The sequence below is a fragment of the Sus scrofa genome, chromosome 13 (assembly GCF_000003025.6).
Source record: "Sus scrofa isolate TJ Tabasco breed Duroc chromosome 13, Sscrofa11.1, whole genome shotgun sequence".
NCBI classification, from domain to species: Eukaryota; Metazoa; Chordata; class Mammalia; order Artiodactyla; family Suidae; genus Sus; species Sus scrofa.
Window position 1 is genome coordinate 67,226,349 of NC_010455.5, and position 27,217 is coordinate 67,253,565.

At 45.6% G+C, this 27,217-nt stretch overlaps 1 protein-coding gene across 1 annotated transcript in view; it reads left to right on the top strand.

Moving 5' to 3' along the window:
* HRH1 (histamine receptor H1) overlaps nt 1-27,217 on the top strand; it is a 201,914-nt gene that overhangs the window by 17,088 nt on the left and 157,609 nt on the right. The window lies entirely within an intron of this gene.

A 27,217-nucleotide genomic window follows, 5' to 3' on the forward strand; every position in this document is an offset into this window, starting at 1 on the left:
GACAAAATGAAGCAGAGGCAGAACCCTCCCTGCTCACCTTTGTCACTTCTCTTTTTTTTTTTTTTTTTTGTCTTTTTTTGCTATTTCTTGGGCCACTCCCGCGGCATATGGAGGTTCCCAGGCTAGGGGTCCAATCGGAGCTGTAGCCACCAGCCTACGCCAGAGCCACAGCAATGCAGGATCCGAGCCGCATCTGCGACCTACACCACAGCTCATGGCAATGCCGGATCGGATCGTTAACCCACTGAGCAAGGGCAGGGACCAAACCCGCAACCTCATGGTTCCTAGTCGGATTCGTTAACCACTGCGCCACGACGGGATCTCCACCTTTGTCACTTCTCTTAACCAGGTTCCCAGAGGTCTGGCAGCAGGGCTGGAGGTTCAGGCAGTGGTGGGTGATGATCGTGGTGGTGTTGGTGGCTGCATCATTAGCCAAGATTTACTGAACTTAACTGCTGACCCTGGTGGTGCACCAGTGAGAGCATGGACTGCAGAGCTCAGCTGGTGGATTCGAATCCCTCCTCTGCTACTCTCTAGCTGTGTGACCGAGAGCAGGATGATCTGCCTTTCCGGGCCTCAGTTTCCCTGTAAAATAGGGATAATAGGCCTTTCTCACAAGGCTCTTGTGAGAATTAAATTAGTAAGGATATGTAAAGTGTAAGAGAAGGGTCTGGTACATGGCCTGCACTCAGTAAGTGTTAATTATTATGGAAACACTTAATATTTATACAGGTTAACTCACTGATCCATTCCAATGTCCTACCTTATGGTCACTTTCATTATCCCACTTGGCATATGGAAACACTGAGGCATAGAGGGGCTGGGTCACACAGCACTCCTAGTAGGGAGAGGAGCAGGATTCAGGGCCAGGCCCTAGAGCTCCACAGCCGACATGCTTGGTCATCAGGTTATTCTCCTTCCCAGTGCGGATGTATGGATACGGAAAGGGAGGCATGGGTTGTACTTTGTGGCAATTTTTTAAGATGATGACTATTAAGGAAGTAGATGTCAGAATTGAAAGGGCAGGCACTCAGGTCAGGCAGGCTCATTCAAGCCTCTGTGGGGCCACTTCTTGGTGCATGTCTTGGGACAAGTCATTTGGTTTCTGTGTGTGGCCATTTCCTGTCTGTGAAATGGGCTCCCTGCCCCTACCCAGGGATCATATGGTAGTTCTATTTTTGTTTCCTGAGAAATCTCCATATTGTTTTCCATAGTGGTTGCACCAACTTACAGTCCCACCAACAGGGTTGCAGTAGAGTAAGAGGGTTATGAGATGGATAGGGAGGGGATGGCCACCAAGAGAAGGCCTGTCCCCTCTGGGCCCTGGACCCCTGCTACTGGAAGGGGATCTTCCTCCATCCTCCGCTCCCTGCCCCCTCACAGCAGCCCAGAGCCCATAGAGCAGCTAGAGGCAAAGCTTCAGATGCCACCACCACCACCTATGCAAAGCAATGAAGCATGAGGTCCCGTCACATGTGATCCCAGCAGGAGGCCAGCCAGCAGGGCTTAAGAGGAGGGAAGGGGGGACTACAGAGGGCAGGTGGGGTGGAGGCAGCGAGTGAGAATCCCATCACACTGGCCACTACACTCTGTCACCTCCACAGACACACAGGCAGCCCGAGACCCCCCCCCCACCATCTGGCTCCTCCCTTCCCCACTCCCAGTCCTCTTCACTCAAATCTAGCCTCGATGCTGCAGCAGAGGGATCTGTCTAGGGTGCAGACCTGATCTAATCTTGTTACTCTTGCCTAAAACCCTCCCATGCCCCCCCCCCCATGTGAAGCCCAAACTCTGCCGTGACCATGAAGTCGCCATCCTCCTGACCTGGGGCTGTGGTCACCCTTCCATCTTTTCTGGTCATTGCCCTCCCCCATGCCAACTGCTAAGCTCCGACCACACTGAACATTTTTTTTTTTTTCTGTGATCTCTTACTTCCATACTTGTCAATGCAGTTCTCTCTGTGGGAAGCTCCCTTCTTGCTCACTTCTCTTTTCACTACCGTGAAAATTGCTGCACTTACACACTCTTCTGTGGATAAAGCCTCCCCAACACTCCCCCACCTCCAAGCTGAGTCAGCTGCTCCTACTAAGGGTTTCTACAACCTCCTAAGCTTCCCTCTTTGTGCATTTATTATACTCTGCTGTAATTGTTTTAAAATGTGTCTCATCTATTGGACTTAAGGAACTCCTTGAGGAAGGGGACCAAACTGGGGTTGCTTATTATAAATATTAGTGCCTGGGACAGAGAAAGTGCTAAGGTCTGATGGATGAGTGAATGAGAAGATGGATGGATGGTTGGTGGCTGAGTGGGTAAATGGGTTGCTGAGTGGGCAAATGAGTGGATGGATGAACGGGCAGGTGGATCGATGGGTGGATGGATGGATAGATGTATAGATATGTAGTTGAATGTCAAGAGAGAATGCTATATTGGTAGATGAATAATAAGGGAATTGACAGATTAATAGTCGATCGTGGATGAGTAAATGTGGATGGATAGATGAATGATTGGAAGATTAGTGGACCCATAGATAGATGAATGGATGCTGGTCCTTCCTCAATCATTCTAATGATTGGAAGAAAGCTCTAGTTTTGGATTTCAAGGTTTAGAAAGCCACTGCTCCTGCCCCCCAGCCTTATCTTAAAAATTTTTTTTAATTTAAAGTGCATTTTATTTATAATGTTGTGCCAATGTATGCTGTACAGCAAAGTGACCCAGAATATATATATATTGTTTTCCATCATGGTCTATCCTAGGAGATTGGATATAGTCCCCTATAGGTCCTGTACAGTAGGACCTTGTTTTTTATCCTTTCTAAATGTAATAGTTTGCATCTACTAACCCCAAACACCCAGTCCATCCCACTCCCCCCTTTCCCCATGGCAACCACAAGTCTGTGCTCCATATCCATGGGTCTGTTTGTGTTTTGTAGATAGGTTCACCTGTGCCATATTTTAGATTCCATAAAGAAGTGATATTATATGGCATTTGTCTTTCTCTTTCTGACTTACTTCACTTAGTATGAGAATCTCTAGTTGCATCCATGTTACTGCAAGTGGCATTATTCCATTCTTTTTCATGGCTGAATAGTATTCCATTGTATATACATACCACATATTTTTAATCTCTTCATCTATTGATGGACAATTAGGTTGTTACCATGTCTTAGCTATTGTGAATAGTGCTATGAACACTGGAATGCATTACCTTTTTTAAGTTATAGTTCTGTCTGGATATATGCCCAGGAGTAGGATTTCTGGATCATATGGTAATTCTATTTTTAGTTTCCTGAGAAATCTCCATACTGTTTCCCACAGTGGTTGCACCAACTTATATTCCCACCAACAGTGTTGGAGGGTTCCCTTTCCTCTACACCCTCTCCAGCATTTATTATTTGTAGACTTTTAAATAATGGCCGTTCTGACTGGTGTAAGATGGTAGTAGCTCAATATAGTTTTGATTTGTATTTATCTAATAATTAATGATGTTGAGCATTTCTTCACATGCCTAATGGCCATTCGTATGTCTTCTTTGGAGAAATGTCTATTCAGGTCTTCTGCTCATTTTTCAGTTGGGTTATTTGTTTTTTGTTGTTGTATGAGTTTGTATATTTTGGAGATTAAGCCCTTATTACTTGCATTGTTTGCAAATATTTTCTCCCATTCTGTAGCTCATCTTGTTTTTATGGTTTCCTTTGCAGTACAAAAGCTTGTAGGTTTGGTTAGGTCCCATTCGTTTATTTTATTTAATCTCTATTGCCTTGGGAGACTGACCTAAGAAAACATTTGTACAATTAATGTCAGAAAATGTTTTGCCTATGTTCTCTTCTAGGAGCTTTATGGTGTCTTGCCTTATGTTTAAGTCTTTAAGCCATTTTAGTTTATTTTTGTGCATGGTGTGAGGTTGTATTCTAACTTCATTGATTTACAGGCAGCTGTCCAACTTTCCCAGCATCACTTGCTGAAGACACTGTCTTTTTCCCATTTTATACTCTGCCTCCTTTGTCAAACCCACCCTATCATATAAAAATAGTAACATATTCTTGTCAGATTTCTTTAAAAAAAAAAGATGTGAAATTACTATTAACCATTTTAAAGTGAACAATTCAGTGGTGTTTAGTCCATTCACAATGTTATACAACCTCTCCCTCTATCTAGTACCAAAACATTTCGTCACTCCAAAATAAAACCCTGTTAAATGTCTCTACCCATCATTTCTTCTTTCTGTCTCTATAGATATACCTTTTCTGGACATTTCATATAAGTGGAATCATACCACATGTGACCTTTGTCTCTGGTTCTTAAATCAGACTTCTCATGGGCAACAAAAAGTTTTTGAGATCAGCAAGGAATCTGCAAATGGGACTCTGAAAACCCTTGCCTGGATGCTCTTGTTGGGAAGATGGAAGAGCTCATGCAAACAGCTGGGGCTGAGGAGCAGGTGGGAGAGACTCAGACTGTAAAGTGGCTGGAGAAGAACTGACCTCTCAGGGTGGTCAGGCACTGGCTCAGGTTCTGGCAGGTGGTGAGAACTTAACTAGAAGGAACTGGAGTGACCTTTAGTGGACGGCAGGAAGAAGAATAAAGATTCCCCTCACCTCCTGGCTCTGTAGTGGTCACAGAGAGAAACTTTCCTCCACATCAAAAGACACCAATAAATGGCAATAAACAAGTAGCACTTGCTGTGTTTTCACTTTTCCTGACAACCCTGCAGAGGGTCATCAGAAGACCCATTTTACAGATGGCAAAGCAGAAGCCCAGAGAGGTAAAAAGACTCACCCAACACCACCCAGCAGAAAAGTGGCTGAGCTGGGCTTGAGCCCAGGTGTGTCCAGAACCAACCTGTTCAGTTCCCCCTACAACATGCAGCCTTTCCTCTCCTCCTTGTTGGGGCCTTGCAGCCTCTGCATTGGCTCTTATGTCCAAACTCTGAAGGACATAAGAACCTGTATCCCACTTCCTGCTGCCCCTGGAGCCCCAGACATGCTCCTTCCCAGAGCATCCCTGCTCACTTAAAGGCAGCAGCTGAAGGCCTCTTCTTGGAACAGGGCTTCCACCTGGTGGCTGTGCTGAGTATAGCGGCCACAGAGGGAAGCAGAGAGGGGAGTCTGAGAATTACCTGCCCGGCTGGACCACCTGGCCTCCCAGAAAGGAACCTGCAGGAGACAGAGCCCATTTGATTCAGGCTTTTCCCTGTGACTGGTCCTGTTCTAGGTGCTTTACCTGCATTGATCTTCAACCTCACTGTAGCAACACAAGAACCACTTCCTATGTATATAGAAGGGGCTCACACGTGACAAAAATATAAAACCTTCCTCTTATATGAGGTCCCTGGAGTAGCCAAAATCATAGAGACAAAAGCTAAAATGGTGGGTGCCATGGCATGGGGGAGGGGAAATAGGGAGTTGGTGTTTAATGGGGGCAGAATTTCAGTTTGGGAAGATGAAAAAGTTCTAGAGATGGATGGTGGTGATGATAGCACAACGTGAAGGTACCCAATGCACTTGAACAGCACACTTAAAAATGGTTAAAGTGGTAAAATTTGTGTTATGTATATTTTACCATAATAAGAAATATATGTGTGAGTGAATCAACTAAGAGATGAGCAAATGAATAAAAGCATAAGTGAATAAATGAATGCATAATCACAGTAACAATATTTACTGAATACTTAGAGTCTAAATACAAAGTGTGTTTCAACACATAAGTATTTTTGTCAAGTGTACAATGTGCTCAGCCCTGCAGGAGGCTCTTGGGACACAGCAGCGAGTAAGATCTTTACCATGATAGAGATGACATTTTGTGGCAAAGCTAGTGAACAAGGAATATTAAAATGTCAAATGGTGGTATGTGCTATAAAGAAAAAAATAAGGCAAAGTGAAAGGATAAAAAAATGGCTTGGAGGAGTTCCCTTTGTGGCTCAGCAGAAATGAATCTGACTGGTATCCATGAGGATGCAGGTTCGATTCTTGGCCTCACTCAGTGGGTTAAGGATCCGGTGTTGCCATGAGTGGTAGTGTAGGTTGAAGACATGGTTCAGATCCTGCGTTGCTGCAGCTGTGCAGCAGGCTGGTGGCTACAGCTCCGATTCAACTCCCAGCCTGGGAACCTCTATATGCTGTGGGTGTAGCCCTAAAAAGAAAAAAAATTTTGGAGGAAGACAGGGAGCTCTTTCAAATGGGCATAGGCTAGTAAGGCTCCTCTGAGAGGTGGTATGTTGGCATTACTAGCTTGATCCTCACCACCCATTAGGTAGATGCTGTGATCATACCCATTTTGCAGATGAGGCATATGAGGCTCAGGGATTGCTCAGGGTTGCACAGCAAGAAAGTGGTCCGGTTTGGAATTGAACCTGGGTCTGTTGGAGCCCAGCTCTGGAGCTCTTAACCATGCTGTGAATAAGCATGGGAATGATGGAACATCTTGGCTCACACCCTGTAGGCGCATTCTTCACCTCTTTGAGAGCCTGGGGGCTAAGTCCCAGAGCTTGCCTGGTCCCTTCCCATGCTACCATGAGGCAGCAACAAGAGATGCCCAAGTATTCATGTGTCCAGCAGGTGGCGCTGCTGCCTGATTCAGAAGCCCCAGCCCTGCAGATCTGCCTGTACCAGGCTGAGAAGGGACCAGCCTGAGTGATGGTAGCCCCCCAGACATTCCAGATAAAGATGAGAAGCCTCCTGTAGTATTGCTGTCGCCCTCCCTGTCAGACAAGCCAGATTTAGAATGTGGGTCTTACTGATGAGTACCTCTGGTCATATGCTGAGTCTTTGCTTCCTCCTCTGAAGATGGGGTTAAAAAATCCCTTCCTCATAGATTGTTGGGAAAATTCAAGGAGCCCATGTATTCATCCATTCAAATTAATTTCTTGAGAACTTCCTATGTTCCAGGCTCTGGGGATTCAGCAGGGATCAAAGCCAACAAAAACCCTTGCCCTGGGAGAGGTCCTGTTTCAGTAGAGAGAGAGAGAGTAAACAAGAGAAATAAGACCTATTAAATTGAGGGAGAAATAATAATAAAGCAGAGGAGGCAGATGGGAAGCATGTAGTCAGGGGGTTAAACATTAAGAGGTGCCTGGGAACACCTTCCTGAGAAAGTGATGTTTGAGCAGATAGGGTGAGGTAGCAAAAACATAGGGATAACAGGAACAGCATCCTGGCAGTAGGAAGAGCAAGGGCAAAGGGCTGAGGGGAATCTTACTTGGCATGCTGGAATAATAGCAGGGAGGCAGAGCAGGTACCAGACAGTGAAGAGCTTTCTAGGTCCTGGTGGGAAGAACCAGGCTTTCACTCCAAATGAGATGGAAGGCCAAGAAAGTTTTCAACATGGAATGCCAGGACTCTTAAATAGTAACAGGGTCAGAGTTCCCATCATGGCTCAGTGGTTAACAAACCCAACTAGTATCCATGAGGATGTGGGTTTGATCCCTGGCCTCATTCAGTGGGATGGCGTGGCCGGAGCTGTGGTATAGGTTGCAGACGCCGCTCGGATCCCACATTGCTGTGGCTGTGGTGTAGGCTGGCAGCTGTAGCTCTGATTCAACCCCTGGCCTGGGAACCTCAATATGTTGCAGTGTGGCCCTAAAAAGACACACACACACACACACACACACACACACACACACACACACACACACACACGCAAATAGCAATAGGATCTTTCTAGCCATTTGATAAGGAAAGAGCATGACCCATGGGAGATGCTTAATAAATGGTGGCCATTTGTACATAAGGACAACCTAAATTATGCTGGGTAACAAATAATCTCACATCTCAGCAGCTTAAAGCAACAAAGATTTATTTCTTGTTTACACTACATGTCCAACAAAGCACTGGCCCAGGTGGGTGGGGGCCCTTCACTCAGGCATCCAGCTGATTAAGGGCCTGCCCATTTATGACATGGATGTTTCAATACAGGGCTTCAGGGTTACTGAGCCAGGGAAAGCAAGTGGTGAAAAGCTGAGCAGCAGCAGTAGCAACTAGATGCTTCTGACAAGAAACGACATACGGCACTGCCTCTCACTGGCTAATTCATTGATCACAATGAGTCACAGGCCCATGTCCAGCTTCAAGGGTGCATTAGTCAGGGTTCTCTAGAGGAACAGAACAGTAGGAGATAAATAGCTATCTATCTACCTTACATCTACATCCATCTTATCTCTATCTGTCTATATCTGTTTCAGTCATATATCAATCATCTGTCAGTCTGTGTGTTTACCATCCATCAGTCATCTGTCTATATCTATCAATCATCTATCTCTGTTTATATCTATCATCTATCTATATCTATCAATAATCTATATCTATCTTATCTATCTGTCTATATTTATATCATTTATTATCTGTATATATCTACATATCTCTATCAATAATCTATCTCTTTCTGTATCTATCTCATGTATTAATCATCTCTTTGTCTATATTTATCTTTATTTGTCATCTGTCTACCTAAGAGATTTATTATGGGAATTGGCTCAGGCTCTTATGGAAGCTGAGAAGTTCCAGTCTTCTGTCTGCAAGCTGGAGTTCTAGGAAAGCTGACGGTGTAGTTCCAGGATGAGTCTGAAGGCCTGAGCACAAGGAGAGCCAGTTGTGTGAGCCTAGTCCCAGAGCTCAAGCAGTCCTAATTTTTGTTCGATTCAAGCCTTTCACAGGTTGGGTAATGCTCACTTGCCCTGGGGGCAGGGAGCCAAACTTCTTTTCTCAGTCTATCAACACAAACATGAACCTCCTCGGGAAACATCCTCCCAGACACACCTAGTAATAGTGTTTACCCAGACATCTGGGCTCCCACGGCCCAGTCACGTTAATACATCAGCTGTCCCAGGAGTGAGAGGAAGTGTAACCCTCCAGATATTTGGAATCAGGGAGTAGGGTTAGCAGTGAATACCACGCTGCTATTGTGATTCCTATCACGAGCCTCTGTTACTGGTTTAATTTTTTTTTTTAATTATAAGGTTATAAAACCTCCTCTCCCAGCTGGAGGACCGAGTAACTACCTCCTTTTCCCAGGGAGCATTTGGGCTGAAATCAGGACCCTTAAGAAGAGTAGAATCCAAGGCTTCTGCACCCCCTTCCCCCCAGCTTCCCACAGCAGGAACCCAGCATCACTGCGGACTCTTGCGAACGCTCTCTCTCCCATGGCCAGTCATCACGACCTACCTGTTAGTTTCACCTCCCAAAATGCATCTCAAGTGCATCCTTATCTCTCAGTCCCAGCCACAGACCACTGCCTGGCTCTGATTATCACCTTCTCTCACCTCGTAACAGTCTCCAGGTCTCCCTGTGCAGTCTTGCTGGTAAGGACTCTCCAAATGGCCTCTCTGACCATGTCACTTCCCTGCCCCCTCCCCTGGGGCTCCAAATGGTATCATAAAGCCCCGGCAGTTTCCCCGGCCTCCGGGCCTTTTGGGTTCCAACTTATCTTATTCTCCACCCCTCGCTCCATTTCCAGCCACACTTTCGATGCTCCAGACCCACTGGTTGTCTAGCTCCTCTCTCTGCTCTTCCATGCCTCTCTGCTTTTGCACATGCTGTTCCTCCACCTGCAGTCCCTTTCCTCCTTCTTCAGTGGAAAAACCCCTGCTCCTGTTTCAAGACCCAACTCAAATGTCACCTTCTCTGTACAGCCTTCCCAGTAGAGGGACTGAGCTATGCTTCCCCCCAGCACATCCCCCCATAGCACCTGCATGCCCTGTTGTCATTTATTTCCAGGCCCCCAGCCCCCCAGCAGAAAACACCTTTCCCACAGAAATCCAATACCCTCATTCACACGAACATTGGATGCAAAAGTTTCCCAAATGCTATTTTCCCTTGCTAACTCTGATACACACTCATATTTTCTATTATAGCCTATTCTGTTTCACTCTTTAAAGTATGCTAGTGGATCCATTAAATTCATTTCGCTGCAATCTGAAAAGCACTGCCTGGAATCTCCTACAGGGCTGTACAGATTGCATTCTTAATTCTCTCTCCATCTCCCAGAGCTTAAGACATTAATAAATGGCTTACTTAAAAAAAAATAAGAAATAAGGGAATGGTTATTTACATGTGAGTGGATGAATGAATGATTGAGTGATTAAGCAAATAAACTGGAGAACAGATAAATGAATGTGTGAATGAATGGTAAAGTGACTCATCATGTTGTGGGGACCAGCAGTACAAGTCAGTGGGTTGCCCGGGCCCTATACTAATTGTGTAGGGGTTTTTGCAGGTGTGGTTCCAGGGGAGCATAGTAAAAATGTAGGTGCTCAGTACCCTCTCAGAACTACTGAATCTGATTTTCTGGGCTGAGGCACAGGAGTCAGCATTTTTGAAAGCTCCCTGCTTGTACTAAAGTTCGAAGATACTGCTGTAGCACCAAACCAAGCTGCTATTGGAGGGAGCATGGTGAAAAGAAAGGAGCAGTGCAGAAGCAACAAAGACAGATAAGAGTCTCCCTGAATCTGTCCCGACTAGGGAAGGGGAGGTGGGAAGGGACTTCTGTGAGCCTGCTCCTCCGCTGTGCCCAGGCCCAACAGTGATGGGGCAACAGACAGAACCCCATCCCGTGCTGCTGACATAGTATGTGCAGGAGGCAGTGGTTGCCATGCAGCACATTCGCAGATGCAGAGCCATCTCCAGTTGCAGCATATGGAAAGGCTCAACCCTTTGGGACATGGCGCAGAGAGGGAAATCTCTCCCCTGGCCTTGTAACTAACAAAGCCATAGCACAGTGCCTCTAATGAAACCCTTTCACAAGTGTTACCTCATGGGATACTCACGAGCAAGCTAGGGAGTGGTGTCCCCATTTTACAGATCAGAAAGCTGGGGCTGGAGTCACCTGCCAAGCCAGTCAGTGGTGGGACTGGTATTTGAATGCAGCTTTCCGGATTTCAAAGTCTGTGTTCTTTTCCCTCTGATAGTTGCCCATCTCTGGGACATGCCGGGCAAGGACACAGAGATGCCAGAATCCCCTTGAGGGACTGGGGTTGGGAGGGGTATACGCATTGACCTGGAACTCTCCATGGCCCACTATACTTGGCACTTATCTAGGAGAGCTCACACTGGCACAGACCTACAAGCAGAAGAGCTTCCAGAATCCACATGTGCAGGCATGTAGCACATGAATACATACTCAAAATGTAACATACAGAGGCAAGTTCTTGTGCACATACACCTGCAGATACATAAGCAGGCACACACCTGTATTACATAGAAGCATACAGAGAATTGATTGTTGTAATGATTGAGTTACCATCCCACCAGTGGCCACTTCTTCTGACAAGGAAGTTCCTCTCCCCTAAGAGGGGGTCTCTTCCCACCCCTTGAATCTGGGCTTGGCCCTGGGACTTGCTTTGGCCAATGGAATGTTAGCAAACTCAATGCAGGTAGAGCCTTGAAAAGTGCTTATGTCTGTCTTCTCTTCCCTCTTTGCCTTTACTGTGAAAACATGCCTAGATAGAAGACAAGGCACATGGTACAGAACCAGGTCACTCCATTGGTCCCAGCTGTATCCTACCTACAGCAGCCATTCCATGGCCAGCCATCATGAGTGGGGCACTAGCTGAAACAAGGACCATCCAACAGAGCACAGATTGACTCATAAGCCAAATAAATGTTTCTTGTTGTGCGCCATGAGGTTTTGTGGTTGTTACACAGCATTACTGTCCCAGTAAGAAGTGATACATATATACACCAAAGGAGAATTTATGGTGATGTGCATGCCCTTTTAAAAGACCTGGGAGGGCACCGTAGCAATGTGTTCACCTGATCACGTGGTTTTGTATATTTCACAAACGTAAACTTTTTAAAATAACATCTAGCAATATAACTCACATACCATAAAACTCACCTAAAGTGTATGATCCAGTGGGACTTTTTTTTTTAGCATATTCAGAGTTGTACAACCATCACTCCTATCTTATTTTAGAACTTTTTTATCACCCCCAAAAGAAACTCCAAACTATTAGCTATCACTGTCCATTCCTGTCCTTCCAGCCCCTGGCAACCACTAATCTACCATCTGACTCTATGGATTTGTCTATTCTGGACAGTTTGTATCAATGGAATCATATAATATGTGGCCTTTTTTGTTGGGCTCCTTTCACTGATGTTTTCAAGGTTCATCCATGTTAAACATGTATCAGTCCTTCACTTTTTATGACCTGTTGTATTTATCCATTTTCTTTATCCATTCCTTGGGGAAAAGTAGATCATTCTAGCACAATTGGTTAAGACCACCCTGCCTGCCGCTCCGCCATGCTTTCATTCATGACAGCAGCATTTGAGGATACAGGTAGTTTGGGACCAAGTGGTCTATGTGTGTGGTCCATCGTCTCTCATACAGATGGTTTATTATGGCCTCCAGGAATCGCGCGCTGCTGGGTGCCAACGTCCACTGCATCAGGACATGGAGGAGTCGGGCCAGCAGTTGGGCTGAGCTTTCTCAGTGTGTGCTCTGGTTCCTCACACACCAGAAATGTGTGGGTAATAGCAAGAAAGACAGGAAAGGTGCAGACCCAGAAGTTAGTCTTAGAAGTGGAAATGCAAGATTCTTCTATTCATCAGATATGTAGTATTAGAGTTGGATTCAGTCCTCATTGACACCTCGTCACAAACAGTTTTTTCTCCACTTGGGCATATGTTTGATAATGCAGCGCATGCCCAGATGTGCAACATATATCACTCCAAGTACACTGTATATTTTTCTTCCTTTGTGAGAAGAAGAACACAAAATAGAGTTGATCAGAACTCCTGTGTCCATAGGAGGAGCAAAATATCTCCATAAAGTCATGTTTTATTCAGCCTAACTTTTTTTGTTGTTTTGTTTTGTTTTTTTTACAGCTGTGCCTGCAGCACATGGAAGTTCCTGGGCTAGAGGTTGAATTGGAACTACAGCTGCTGGCCACACCACAGTCCAGCCATGCCAGATCCAAGCCACATCTTCGACCTATGCCACAGACTTGCAGCAGTGCCAGAACCTTAACCCACTGAGTGAGGCCAGGGATCAAACTCGAATCCTCACAGATACTATGTTGGGTGCTTAACCTGCTGAGCCACAATGAGAACTCCCCTAACTCAATAAAAGCAAACTGCAATTACCTTGCCAGACAAAAAGACTGGTTTATCTTTCTTTTCTCTGTATAGCAACTATTCTAAAAATCCTGCATATATGAAGAGGCTGTCAAGGAGTATACAGCACCCCCCCCAAAAAAAAGAAGAGTAGAAAATGCATTTCTGGGAGTTCCCATTGTGGCTCAGTGGGTTAAGAATCTAACATAGTGTCTGTGAGGATGCAGGTTCAATCCCTGGCCTTGCTCAGTGTGTTAAGGATACAGTGTTGCCACAAGCCGTGGCCTAGGTTGTATATGTGGCTTGGATCTGGTATGGCTGTGGCTGTGGCATAGGCCTCAGCTGCAGCTCCGATTTGACCCCTAGCCTTGGGAACTTCCATGTGCCACAGATGCAATCTGAAAAAAAAAAAATGCATTTCCAATGGTATCAGGGAGTTAATGAAATATGTGTGAATTGTCTAGCTCTTGTGATATTTCTGGTATTCTTCAGTTTTTAAAAAATGTGCTCTTTAAAAACTGAAATACATGTGTACCTAAATTCGTCTTAATGATTTTGAAATCTTTGTCTTAAAGGGGCTCCCCCAAATTGTATAAACTTAAACCCTAAATAAAATATGGATCCATCCCTGATGCACACCAGTGCCCAGGGCATACACATGTGTGCACAGACCTGGGTATCCATAGGCCTGCATGCTCACCAGGCAGGCGCTCTCCAAGGGCAGAGGTGGGAGAAGGAAGTGCAGCTCGGCTCTTAGGAGGCAAATGACCCCTAAGTCACAAATGTGATCCCGCCTTTCCAAAGCCCCACAGTGGCTCAGTGACACTTGCCAGCACCAGCTTATCTCTGATGACAGCACATTTGCTTTTGCGTCCAGTGCATCTGGCTTTCCCTCTCCCTTCTTCCAGGCCTCTGGAAATCTCTGGCAGCCTTGTCTCCTCCTGCAAGATCTCATCAACTAATCCACAATTGCGGTATGGGGTGAGGATCAAAGACCCTCCCCAGGGGGGTATTTGAAAGCAATGCTCTTCCCAAAGGAACAGCTCCAGGTGGTGGAGTTTCATCCTGGCAAAAGATGCCAAGTGGAGATATTTAAGGAACTTCCACCCTCCCGCGTCACACTGCATGGGCGGGTGTCTCCTGTTCTCTCCCAGTTTTCTGGTTGCGTGTACTCTCACTTCCTCCTCTCTTCTCTGCTTCTCTTTCTGACTGCACATCTGCTGGGGCTCCATGCCAGAGGCTGGCAAACTTCTATAGAGGGCAGATTGTGGGCCTAAAATTTGTGGGCCACATATAGTCCCTGCTGTAAATACTTAATGCTGCCGTTGGGTGAAAGCAGGCATAAAAAAATACTCAAATGAATGAGCATGGCTGTGTTCCAATAAAAATTTATTTACAAGGACAATCTGTGGGCCAAAGCTAGTCCCTGCTCTAGACTCTAAGCTCCTTTAAAGCAGGGCCTGATTATTTTAAGCACTGAATGTCTAGGGCCTCCTAGAATGGCCCGCATGGAATGAGATCTAGGTACATACTACTTGGCTCTGACTCTACCCTTTCACTTCCTATTCCTCTGTCTCCCTCTATCCATGAAACCTCACCAAGCCTCAGCTTTTCAGAATACCGGAGGAGTCCAGCAAGGATAAACACCTTTCACTCTGGCAATCAGCTAATTGGCACAGCTCTGCCAGGTACTCAGGCAGTGAAGGAAGTTTCATGCTTAATTCAGCTTCTTTCCCAAGGCTTAACCCAACCTGGGAGATGTATTAAGACACAGGGACCAAGGAAACCTCAGGAAGGGATGGGGCTGGCATCTCTAAGACAGGCAACAGCTTGCAGCCACATGTCTGCTCCCCTCATCCACAGCCCTGAACCCCTTTCTCCTTTCCTGTCATTTGTTCATACCCTAGTTAGGTATTTCCTGAGTGCCAGCACCATGCTAAACACAGGGATGCAGCAAGGGAGACAGAAAATTAACACTGGCACTGTCATTGGCACTTAGAATATAACCCCCCAAATTGTTCACGAACAAATGGTCAGTTGAACCAAAGGGTGCTGGAGATAAGGCTTGGTTCTGCCAGCAGCAAACAGGCACTTTGCCTAAGGATGAGCATCCTGGGATGGAGGCCTCTGGCTGAGCAACTTTGGCCTCCTGGACAGGACCACCGTTGCCAAAACAAAAGATGTTAACCAAGAATTCAATTAAAAAATGGGCAGAGGATCTGACCAGACATTTTTCCAAAGAAGACATACAGATGGCCAGCAGGTACATGAAAAGGTGCTCAACATCACTAGCCAGCAGGGAAACACAAATCTAAACCACAATGAGCTATCACCCCACACCTGTTCCAATATCTATCACCCAAGAGACAAGACCTGCAAGGGTTGGTGAGGATGTGGAGAAGAGGGAACATCTTGTGCACAGTTTGTGGGAATATGACTTGGTGCAGCCACTATGGAAAACAGTATGGAGGTCCCCCCAAAATAAAAAATTAAAACTACCAACCAATCCAGCAATTCCACGTTTGGGTATTTATCTGAAGGAAACAAAAATGCTAGTTAGAAAAGACATATGCACTCCCATGCTCATGGCAGCATTACTTAAAATAGCTAAAGTTTGGAGACCATCCAAGTGTACATCAGTGACCAATGGATAAAGAACACATGATATTGATATGTGATATATATATCTCATATTGTCTTTATTGATATATACACCACACACGCAATGAAATATTATTCAGCAATAAAAAGAAGGAAATCTTGCCATTTGCTATGACGTGGATGGACCTTGAGGGCTTGATGCTAAGTGAAGTAAGTCAGACAGGGAAAGACAAATGTGTGATCTCACTTGTATGTGGAATCTAAACAAACAGACAAAACCAAGCTCATAAATGCAGAGAACAGATTGATGGTTGCCAGAAGCAGGGGTAGTGAGAGGTGGGAGAAATGAGTAAAGGGTGTCAAAAAGTGCAAACTTCCAGTTTGTAGAGTAAGTCCTGGTAACGCCCAGCATGGTGACCCTTCATAGTACTGTGTTGCATACACGAAAGTTGCTAAGAGAGTAAATGTTAGAAGTTCTCATCACAAGAAAAAAAAAAAAGCAGGAACTCTGTGGTGATGGATGTAAACTAGACTTATTGTGTGATCATTTCACAATATATACAAATATTAAATCTATGTTGTACTCTTGTGTACCTGAAACTAATGTAATGTTATACATCAGTGATACCTCAGAAAGAGAGATGGAGAGAGGAAGAGAAGGAGGAAGGAAGGAAGGAAAAACATAGGGGTTGAAAAATGTCCAGACTTGTCCATAGAAAGCCTGAAATGGCCTTGCCAGAGACTCTGTCCCCAAAGCAGGGCCTGTGTCAAGGATGTAGGGCCCCAGTCACCTTAGAGATGGGGACATTGAGGTGCACTGGGGGAGTTGACTGTCGGAAGTTTACAACCACGATGCTGAAAGTCAAGTCTAAAACACTCTAGAGAAGATAATGTGAGATAATCACATGTTCATGTTCAAACTATAGTGCCAGAGGAGTTTGCAGTTGCTTAACCTGGAATTCACAGTCCAGCTATAAATTCTCTCCAGGAAGGCCTCGCTGGCTCCAGAAGCCACTCGGACAGTGTTGATCAACACCAGAGGCATTGCTGATTAGCATAATGACTGTTAAAAATAAATGAGTTTTCAGAGCTGAAATCAGTGGCTTGTTAGCCAGCTTAATGGATGCTAGAAACAGGCACTTGAGGAAGTTGATGGCATTCAGAGTACATAGCTTGGTTAAAACATTTTAGAGATGCTCCCTCCACTGGCATGAACAGGGTGTAAGAATCCACAAGCCCGCTGGATCCAGCCACCCATGTAGGGTGATTCTGGTGGCCTGGCGGGGACTCTATTGGTTGCAGAATGTGGCTTTGGAATAGTTTTATATCTGCTTCAGGTTTATTGAATTTAATAGTATGTTGCATGAATTGTGTGGGGCCTGAGCCTTCTTGCTCATAATAACTGCTTAATAAATGTTGTTGTGCAGGCAGAATTCTGCAACCAATTCTGTCCACAACTTACTTTCAGTGTAGCCTGGTAGCAAGACTGTGGCAAAGCTGTACATCCTCACAAGCTCCCACCCAAAAAACCTCCGTTGTGCATTTCACATTGGCTTGGGTCTTTTTGCAGTGATGACCCCAGGAGTCAGTGAACCTCGAACCAGGTCTCCTAATTTCCAGGCTGCTGCTCTGCCCCAGCCAGCCAGGAGGGGCCAAGATGCAGTTCAGCCACCTTCCAGAAGGCATCTTTCCTCCAGTCCCACGACTGGGCTGCTGGCTAGAAGCCATTTGTCTAGCAAAAGGGACAACTGAGGAAGAGCAGTGTCTCAGGCTTCCTGAATTCCATGAGAGAGTTGTGCTTGAGATGGGCTTCTTTGGGTTTCTGTATCACCAAGGACGTTCCAGAGGTATCCTCCATGACCCCAAATCTGGGCACTGGCCTCCCTTTGTCCTCCTTAGCTTGTCTGGGAGTTTCCTGCCTTCCAAAGCCTTTGAGGGGTCCATGAGGCAGGAAGTCCAGAGCAGAGGAGAAGGGGACAAATATACTTCTCATCAATGCCCCCAACACCCATCTGGGTCCATAGCAGAGGCATCTAGTGGAGAGAGCGCTCCCTGCTGGATGCTCTGAGAAGTGCAGCTTTGGGTGAGTTCCAGAAGGAGCGGAGTCCTTGGGAAGATGTGCTGTTTCAGAAAACACTTCCACTCCAACTCAGAAATGCCTGGGGCCTGGATTGTGAATTTGGAGCTGTCCCTACACCTGGCATGTCTCCAGGCCTTCCAAGCTGCAGGGAAAATGTCACCACCTGCAGCCATCTCATTTGGGTTCAAACACTCATCCAGCCAGGGCTGGGCTGGACAGCCACCTTGGCCTCCTTCCAGGGGGCACTAGGGGAGTTGGCTGGGTATCCTACAGGGGCAACGCTCCCTCCTTCCTTTGGCAGGGGACATCAGGAGGCCCTCTGTCCCCTCCTCAGGCAGTCTCAGGTAAGTTGGCCCCAGGTGCCTGCAGTAATGACCTTGATGACATGTCTTTATATTGGCTTCCCTCCTACCCCTTCTCACGTCCCTTCTCCCTCCTTGCTGCTCCCCAGGGTCCCCTCCTAAATAAACCACTTTTAGCCAAGTCTCTGCTCATGCTCTGCTTTTGGAAATTCCGGCTGAGACCCTCCTCGTGCATGCTTTCCCTGACCCCTCAGAGGAGTCTGGGTCACTCCCTTACACTGGCCACACTCTGCGCCTCCACACAGACTGTTCATCATTCTTGTGTTACCAAGAAAAGACCTGCTGCCTGCACACATAGAAACCAGCACTACTGCACCAGCTTCTAAGAAGACAGAGCTGTATTGCAAAGTAGATCAGCAAGGACACAGAAGGCAAAATTCTCAGATCTGTCTCCCCAATTCAGGGTTCAGGGTGGGATGGAAGGGGTTAGGAGAATTTCAAACTTGGAAGCTGATTGGCCAGAGGGTCCATCCAAGCTACTTGGGTTGCTGGGAGCTGGATTTTCCTAATTGAAGGACTTCTCGCTTCATAAAAGGCTCTAGTGGCAACATTTCTGTGCTTTGAGTTCCGCGGACAAGATTCATGGTCCAGGGTCATCCTGGAGACACAGGCTCCTGTCTGGCACATGTGCAGTGCTGTCTCTGCAAAATAACTCTAGGTTTGATCAATCAACAACCTATTCAAGGAGGCACAGCCAGTTTAAGCTGATGCTGTTTCATTTGTGATTAAAAACTCTTGTGTCTATTTATTCAAGCCTGTCTCCCAGGTTGACTCTAGATTCCACAGGCCAAGATGAGTCTGTACTGGTAACTACTTTATGCTTTGAGCAGGTAGTAAGTACTCAAGAAATATTTGCTGAATGAACGAATGATGGACAGACAGCAGACCTGCCTTGGAAATTTGGAGGAACAGGAAGTAACACTTAGTCGGCACCTGCTGTATGTCAAGTACTCAGTGGATGTTGTCACGTACACATGTTAACCTGTGTCCTGCTGCACTCCCCGGAGCCTGGAGAGAGCTGTGATGGGAAGGCCTAGCTCTGCTCACACTGGTGGCCTCATTGTTGGGTCAGTAAAAGCCCATCTTCATCTTTAACAAGAATAGAAGACACTCATCACTCTGCACAAGCAAGGTGCCCCCCCCACCCCCAAACAAAGGTAAGGACCATTGTTATCCCCATTTGACAGATGAGGAAACCTAGGATCAGACTGTGAAGTCATTTGTATGAGGGCATGTGGTTTAAAATGAGCAAGGCATATTCAAGCCCAGGTCTGTCTGCTATCAAAGCCCAGAGCCTTGCCTCTCCCTGTTTCTGGTCAGCCAGAGGAAGGCGAGGGAGCCAGGAATCGTGATTGCCTCCTGGTACCTGGGGCTGTGCCTTTCGGTCCATGTGCAGAATGCAGACAAGAAGGGTGTAGGCTGTGTCCTCAGATCAGTAAACAAACACCAACATTCCCTTATGGCAGGAATCATTTGAACACCCCCCACCCCCAGCCAAACTTCTACTGCCATGGCAACTCCAACATAAAGGCAAGCCAGGAAGCCCCCATCTGGGAGAGGCTGAGCTTGGGCCAGAGGGGAGGCTGGGGGCTGGGTCTCTATGCATTAGCTCCCCTTCAGGGGAACCTTGCAAAGTTAGCATAGCACCCTCATTTTCCAGAGGAAGAAAGTGAGGCTCAGAAATGGGGTACCCTTGCCCGGTTTCACAAGCTGGGCTGTGACTGAAGCAGGCTTCTCCTTGCAGTCTGAACCCAAAGTCCATGTTTTTTCCTGTTGCTATGTTTCCCCTCTGAGAAAGAAAGTCATTTTAAAAATAAAAAAAGAGGGGGGCTGCTATAGCAGTGTAGAATTCAGCTGCATTGCTGTAACTGATTAAAGTGCCATTGTACTGCTGGGATTGGCAGACATGAGGATGAAGAGCTGTGAATCCTTAACCCTTGACATTCCACCCAGGGCTTGGCTGTGTCCTGCCATTCTAGAACCTTCTATCAACTTTGAATTGTTTTATTTTTTTCACATCTCTTACCTTGTTGGTGCTACTCAACCACTCTGTAAGTTCTGGTCATAGCTCCATTTTACAGATGAGGAAATCAAGGCCCAAAGAGCTTAAGCAAGTTTCCTGAGGTTACACAGGCTAGGGAGTGGTGGAGACAGGATTCAACCCAGACTAAACCCCAGACCCATTCTTTTAATGACCATATTTAACTAGATTGTTTAAAAAAAAAAAACTCAACTGAGTAATTATAAAGATATTATCAACTTCATTCAATGACTCACGAAACGGGAGCAAATAGAAAGTTGCTCTGAGGAGCTGTGTAGAATGAAAGATTTCCAGGCAGAAAAGGGTGGAACAAGGAAGTTACACTAGCCAAGAGCTATTTGTGACAAGGTCACCTTTCTTTAAGGGACAGCAAACTGTCCCTGGCTGGTTTAAGATTCTATTCCTGGGGGAGGCTGAATTGTAATTAAATTAGGTTGTAAGTCTCAATGTGGTAACATGAGGTTTAGCACAAATGACTCCATTTTGGACCTGCTATCTGTCTGTCTGTCTCTCCCTTTTTTTAACAGCCACACCTGTAGTATGTGGAAGCTCCCAGGCCGGGGATTGAATTAGAGCTACAGCGCCACAGCCATTGCCCCTCTGGATCCAAGCCATATCTGTGAGCTACGCTGTAGTTTACAGCAATGACAGATCCTTATCCCACTGAGTGAGGTCAGGGATTGAACCCGCATCCTCACAGAGACAAGGTCAGGTCCCCAACCCACTGCTGTCTCTTTTTTAATAGGGCTGCAGGTTAAGTGCTTTGGAGTCATTCCTTCACTTAATCCTGGTGATAATCTTGCAATATAGGGGGAATTATTTAATCCCGCTTACAGTTAAAGCAACAGAAACTTGGGGAGAGGATGGCCCTTGCCCAAGTCACTGAGGAAGCAGCATCTATCCACCAGGAAAGCCCAGGGACACACCCCTTGATGCTCTGGGAAAATGACAGCCAAGATTCTCCATCATGGTGCTGGGCTTGCATTTGGCCAAGTAGGACAGATGTGAATTTTGGACAAACCTGTGGAAGGAAGCTTGTCATGGTTGTGGGATGGGGCTGGTGGGGGGGGGGGCTCCAGTAACTTAACAGGTCAATTAGTTGGTGTGGCCTGGGATCTCTTCAGCCATCAACTACAGAAAGGGGAAAGGAACTCAGTCTGACCCATTACCTTTCTCCCATTGTTTTCTCACTGGGTCCTTGAACCTTCCCAGTAGAAATAACTCTCCCCATCTTGCAAACAAAGAAGCAAATGCCTAGGGAAAGTGACTCACCTAAGGCTCACTGAATACTGAGGTCTTATTCATGAGGGTCTCCTAAGACCTTGAAAAGTTAAAGAATACATCAATCCTACTTAAGGCCTTTTCTTCCTTTTTGCTTGCTGCTTGACCCTTGCCAGGCTCGGTGCCAGGCTAGGGCTCCACACCAAGGCTGTATTTGCCCAAATCTGTGCCCTCCAGACAACATGAGCCTTGCCCTTTTCCCAGCCTCCCATCCTGGATGGGACCCCAGGGAGAGCAAAGCAGATAGACAAGGCCAAGTGCCAGAGGCTTGAAAGCCTTACAGCTCTTGCGAAGGAAAATGTCAAACTTTATAGGGAGAAAATGGTCTTTCACACACTCAGGTCCAGATTCTCACTTCCTTGCCATTTTGTGCCTAAACATATGTCTGTTAAGGAGGAAAAGATTAATTTTTCACATTTGTTTAAGAAAGATGGTGAAGGAGTTCCCTGGTGGCTCAGTAGGTTAACAATCCGGCATTTTCACTACCATGGTACAGGTTTGATCCCTGGCTCAGGAACATCTATGAGGAACATCTACCAGGACCATTCCATGGGCACAGCCAAAAAAAAGTGTAAGAGATATGGTGAGATATGGAGAGGATTCAACAAGAGCCTTGACGGGCCAGAGAAGGAAGAGACTTGGCTGGAAACTTAGTTCTGCCTTGACCAAGCTGGGGGACCTTAGGCCAGTCACCCTCCTTCTCTGGGCCTCATGTACAAAATAAAAATGTTGAAACATGATCTTGAAAATTCTTCCATCCAGCCCTGCCTTTCTGTTCACTGAAATCAACATGACCCGTGTCTGTTTTGCTCAAAATATATTGCCCTTGTCCATCAACTGAAGACTGAGTGAATAAATCGAGGTCTAGTCATATAATGGAATACTATTCAGCAATTAAAAAGGAATGGCTGTGGTTAAATGCAACATCATAGATGAATCTCCAAAACATTATATCAAGTGAAAGGAACTAGACACAAAATATTACAGACTGTAAGAGTCCATGATACAAAGTTAAAAACAGACAAAACTTAACCGTGGTGATTCAAAGTCAGAAAATGGTTGCTTTGTGTGTGTGGAGGATGGTGGTTATTGACTGCACAGGAGCACAGGGAACTTTTGGGGGAAATGGATGTGTTCTACCCTGTGATCTGGGTGGGGGTTACAGCGTATAGACGGATGTGAATATTCATCAAGCTGCGCTAAAATTTACGCACTTTTCTATGCTGTAATAACCACTCAATATAGTACTATTAATATATAATTATATAAGTGCTAGTACACAAACATTATATGTATATGTGTGTGTTGCTTCTAAAACTATTCACAGTAAAAGCCATTAGAAATGTCCAAGTGCCAAGTTTTCACAAAACAATTAACAAAGTATGCCCCTGGGTGTGCTTTTGCTCCAAAAGGAAGAAAAACGATCTGATCCATTTTGATAAGAACTGTTTTTGGTGTGACCAAGCTTTGGAAAATGCCACTTTGACCAAGAGATGAGAGGAGAGAATGCTTCGGTTGGAGGAAGTCAGTTGAAGGCTCTTGGGAGCCCAATCAGTGCGCTGAGGTGGGAACAAGGCTATGAGATTTGTTTTCCAGATGAGGTGGAATTGCCACCAAGCCCTGCCCTTATCAGCACAGCCAAAGCATTTAAGGGAAGGCGACGTGTCTGGTCAGGGCCCTTCCCGGAGGTTCTCTGAGCAATCCTGGGCCATCTGCCCATCACCCCCAGGCCAAGCCCACCCTGGTCCTCAGTCAGTTCTCCTCTGAGAAGCCACAGCGGCTGCCTGAGTGGTGTCCTGGGAGTCAGCTCGGGCTGCTGTAACAAAGTGCCACAGACCAGACAGCTTAAATGACGGAATGTACTTCCCCATAGTTCTGCCGATTGGAAGTCCAAGGTCAAGGTGCTGGCAGTTTGGTTTCTTCTGCGGCGTCTCTCCTTCCTTGTAGATGACTGTCTTTCCTCCATGTCCTCACTTGGTCTTCCTGCTGGGTGTCTGTCCAATTGTCCTCTTCTTATAATGGCACCAGAAATCCTGTATTAGGGCCCACCCATAGTCCCTGATGTTAACTGAATTACCTCTTCAAAGCCCCATGTCTCAAAGCAGTCACATCCTGAGGTACTGGGGTCAGGACCTCAGCACATGGATTTTGAGCAGAAACCCCCCCCCCCCCATCAAGGACAGTTTCTGTCCTGTTGCCAAAGGGAGATTTCCAAAAGGCAAATGTGTTTCTTGCATTCAAATGTGCTCCATGTCTCCCCCATTCTCAGGGTATATTTTAAATCTCTTGTGCTGACTCCAGGTGTCACTGAGGTCTGGCCCTGCCTCCCGCCCCCTCCTCATCTCTCACCTCTCCCTCGTTCTCTACTCCTGCCCAGAGCCTTTGCACAAGCAAACCCCTTTGTCTAAGGTGCAGCATCACTTCTTGAGGAACTCATTTCTTACTGATTCTCACCCATTTCTCCCTGATTCAGATGACTCAGAAACATAAGAAGCCTTTATCAACTCCTCCGCTCTCCCTCAAACCTGCTGATAATTCTCATTTTAGATTTTGATACCTGCAGGAGCTTTTGTGTTTCAGAGCCTCAAACAGAAGCCTCTGGAAGGGCCCTTACCTATGCCAGTCTTGAGATAGAGAAGCGGGAGTGTCTGTGGAGGGAGGCTGGGGTGGAGGCAGAGATCCGTTGGGGGAGGAAGGGGCTGGAAGGGAAGGGAGAGTTTCTCAGTGTGGTTGGTTTGCAAGGCAGGAGGGTGGCCGGTGTCCCTGCAGTTCCAGAATCCCTGGGGAAGCTGGAGAGATGGCCCTTAGAACTTGAGGAATGGAGTTTCCAAGGCCAGGTGTGTGGATGGTGGTGAGGGACAATTATGGAATCAGCAGGGCCTGGTCGATGGAGCACAGAAAAGCAGGCCAAACAGCTGCCTTGGGGAGCAGAAGAATAAATGACCACAGTAGCTTCTCGGTGGGCTGGGGACCAGGCCCTGTCCCTGTTTTCCTATTGTCACTGAAGCCCCAATCCTTGATTCTTGTTTGAGCCTGAAAAAGAGTAGCCTGAGGAGGTCCCATTGTGGCAGAGTGGAAACAAACCCAACTAGTATCCATGAGGATGGAGGTTCGATCCTTGGCCTCACTCAGTGGGTTAAGGATCCAGCATTGCCATGAGCAGTGGGGTAGGTTGCAGACACAGCTTGGATTCTGCCTTGCTGTGGCTATGGTGTAGGCCTGCAGCTGTAGCTCTGATTTGACCCCTAGCCTGGCGACTTTCATATGCCACAGGTGTGGGCTCTAAAAAGCAAAAAAAAAAAAAAAAAAAAAGAAGAAGAAGAAAAGAAAAAAATATGAGTAACCTGAGACTGAAGTTCTTGCCATAGCTTTCCTTGATTCAGACAAACAAGATAACGTGATTTTTGTGTACCCACATGTTGTAAAGCAAATCGGTACCTGTGATGGTCAATTCTTTTTTGTTTTCTGGGTGTGCATTTATTTAAGTAAACAAAGCCCATCAGCCCCTAAAGGTATACCTGAGTCCCCATCCCCAGTATTCCCTCTTCCCTCAGCTTCACTATGATGATCAATTCTCTATGTCAGTTTGCCTGGACCACAGATATTTGGTCAAACATTATTCTGGATGTTTCTGTGAAGGCATTTTTGGGGATGAGATCAACATTTGTTTTGGTGGACTTTGAGTAAAGCAGATTGCCCTTCATCATCAGGGTGGGCCTCAATCAATCAGTTGAAGGCCTTGATAGAACAAAGACTGACCTCTACTAAGCAAGAAGGAATTCTGCCAGCAGATGGCTCTTGGACTCAATCTGCAACTCTTCCCTTAACCTGCGGGCCTACTCTGCAGATTCTGGATTTATCAAGCCTGCACAATTATGTAAATTAATTCCTTAAAATATACCTTTCTATACACATGTACACATTCCGTTTGTTCTGTTTCTCTGGAAGAACCCTGACTAATACACTGCCATATACTTTTTAGCTTGCCCCAGGCCACACTGCTCATATTCTGGCTAATTCTGCTCACCCTTCAAGACTCTGCTTAGATGGCATTTCCTACAGGAAGTCTTCCCTGACTACCATCAGCCCCACTCCCAAACTAGATGAGGTGCTTCCTCTGTGTTCCCTTAGGATCCTGTAGGCCCTTCTTTGTTGTGCTCAACAAACTGAGTTTTAATTTTCCCATTTTAGAGATTTCCAAATTAAGTATTTTTTTAAGTCTGAAAAAGTTATTTTGTTCCCAGGCTTTAAAAAAAATTATTATAGTTGATTTACACTGTTCTGTCAATTTCTGCTGTACAGCAAAATGACCCAGTCATACATCTATGCACAATCTCTTTCTCTGTTCCTTGTGTTTATCATTGCTTTTACAAATAGGTTATTTTTTTTTTCCTTTTAGTTCTGTATAGTGGCTTATTTAAGTGATTCGTTTCCAGTTGTGATTTCCTCCATATCTTCTTACTTCTTTCCTATTTAGAGAAGCCCTTTCAGTATTTCTTTTAGAATAGGCTTACTATTGCTGTATTCTTTTAGTTTTTGCTTGCTGGAGAAATTCTTTATTTCTCCTTCTATTTTAAATGGTAACCTTGCTGGGTGGAAATTTTCTTTTTAGAACTTTGAATATATCTTGCCACTCTCTTCTGGCCTATAATGTTTATGTAGATAAATCAGGTGATAGCCTTATGGGGGTTCCCTTATAATTACTTCTTTGTTTTTCTCTCGCTGCCTTTAGAATTCTCTCCTTATCTTTAATCTTTGCCATTTTTATTATATTATGCCTTGGCATGGGTTTGTTTGGGTTCAACTTTTTTGGGGCCCTCTGTGCTTCTTGTATCTTGACATCTGTTTCCTTTAGATTTAAAATGTTTTCAGCCTCAAATATATTTTCAATCCCCTTTTTCTTCACTTTCTGGAATTCCTATTATGTGTAGATTGGTCCACTTTTAATTATTCCATAGATTTCTTATTTTGCTTTCATGTTTTTTTCATTTGGTTTTCTGCCTGCTGTCCTGATTGGGTGATTTCCATTATTCTATTTTCCAAGTCACTTACTTGTTCCTCTGCATTATTCATTCTGTTCTTCAATGCCTTTAATTCAGCTTGCAACTCTGCAAATGAATTTTGTAATTTTTCTTGGCTCCTCTTTATATTTTCTAGTTCCTTTCTAAAGTAATCTGCATTAATTCATTCAGTATTTTCACTATCTCCTTTTTGAACTCAATATCTGTTAGACTGCATAGGTTTGTTTCTTTGTTTGCTCCTTTAGGGGAATTTTACTGTTCTTTTAACTGAGAATGGTCACTGAGCTTCTTCATTTTGCTTATATTTTTCTTATTCTATAAGTTTAGGAAAAACAACTACTGTGGTCTCAGAGGGCTATTTATATGTGAGGGTGCCCCTGGGTAATTTGTGAGGGCTTATTGGTTTTTTGTTTTTTGTTTTTTTGCTTTGTTTTGTTTTTTGACATGGAGGCTGCTTTTGGTTTGGATACTTGCTGTCTCTTTTCTCAGTGTGTGCAGGCTGTTAGCCCCTTGATAGGGGGTGTGCTGGTGTAAGGCCTGCAGTTGTTTCCAAGAAAATGAGGCAATGGGCAGGGCCAGTAGCCAGTGCCTGGTTGCTAGGCCCTTGACAATGGTGAGGACCTGTGGGGAGGTGGTGCAGGTTGCTCCTGGTTGCAGGGCCCTGGGAAGTAGCAGTGACCCTCAGGGAGGTGTAGGTGGTGCCTAGAGCCTTTGACAGTGGCAACAGCAGGGTGTGTGCATTCCCAGGTGAGTGAGGGCAACCAGTGGTGCTAGGTTGCACTACCC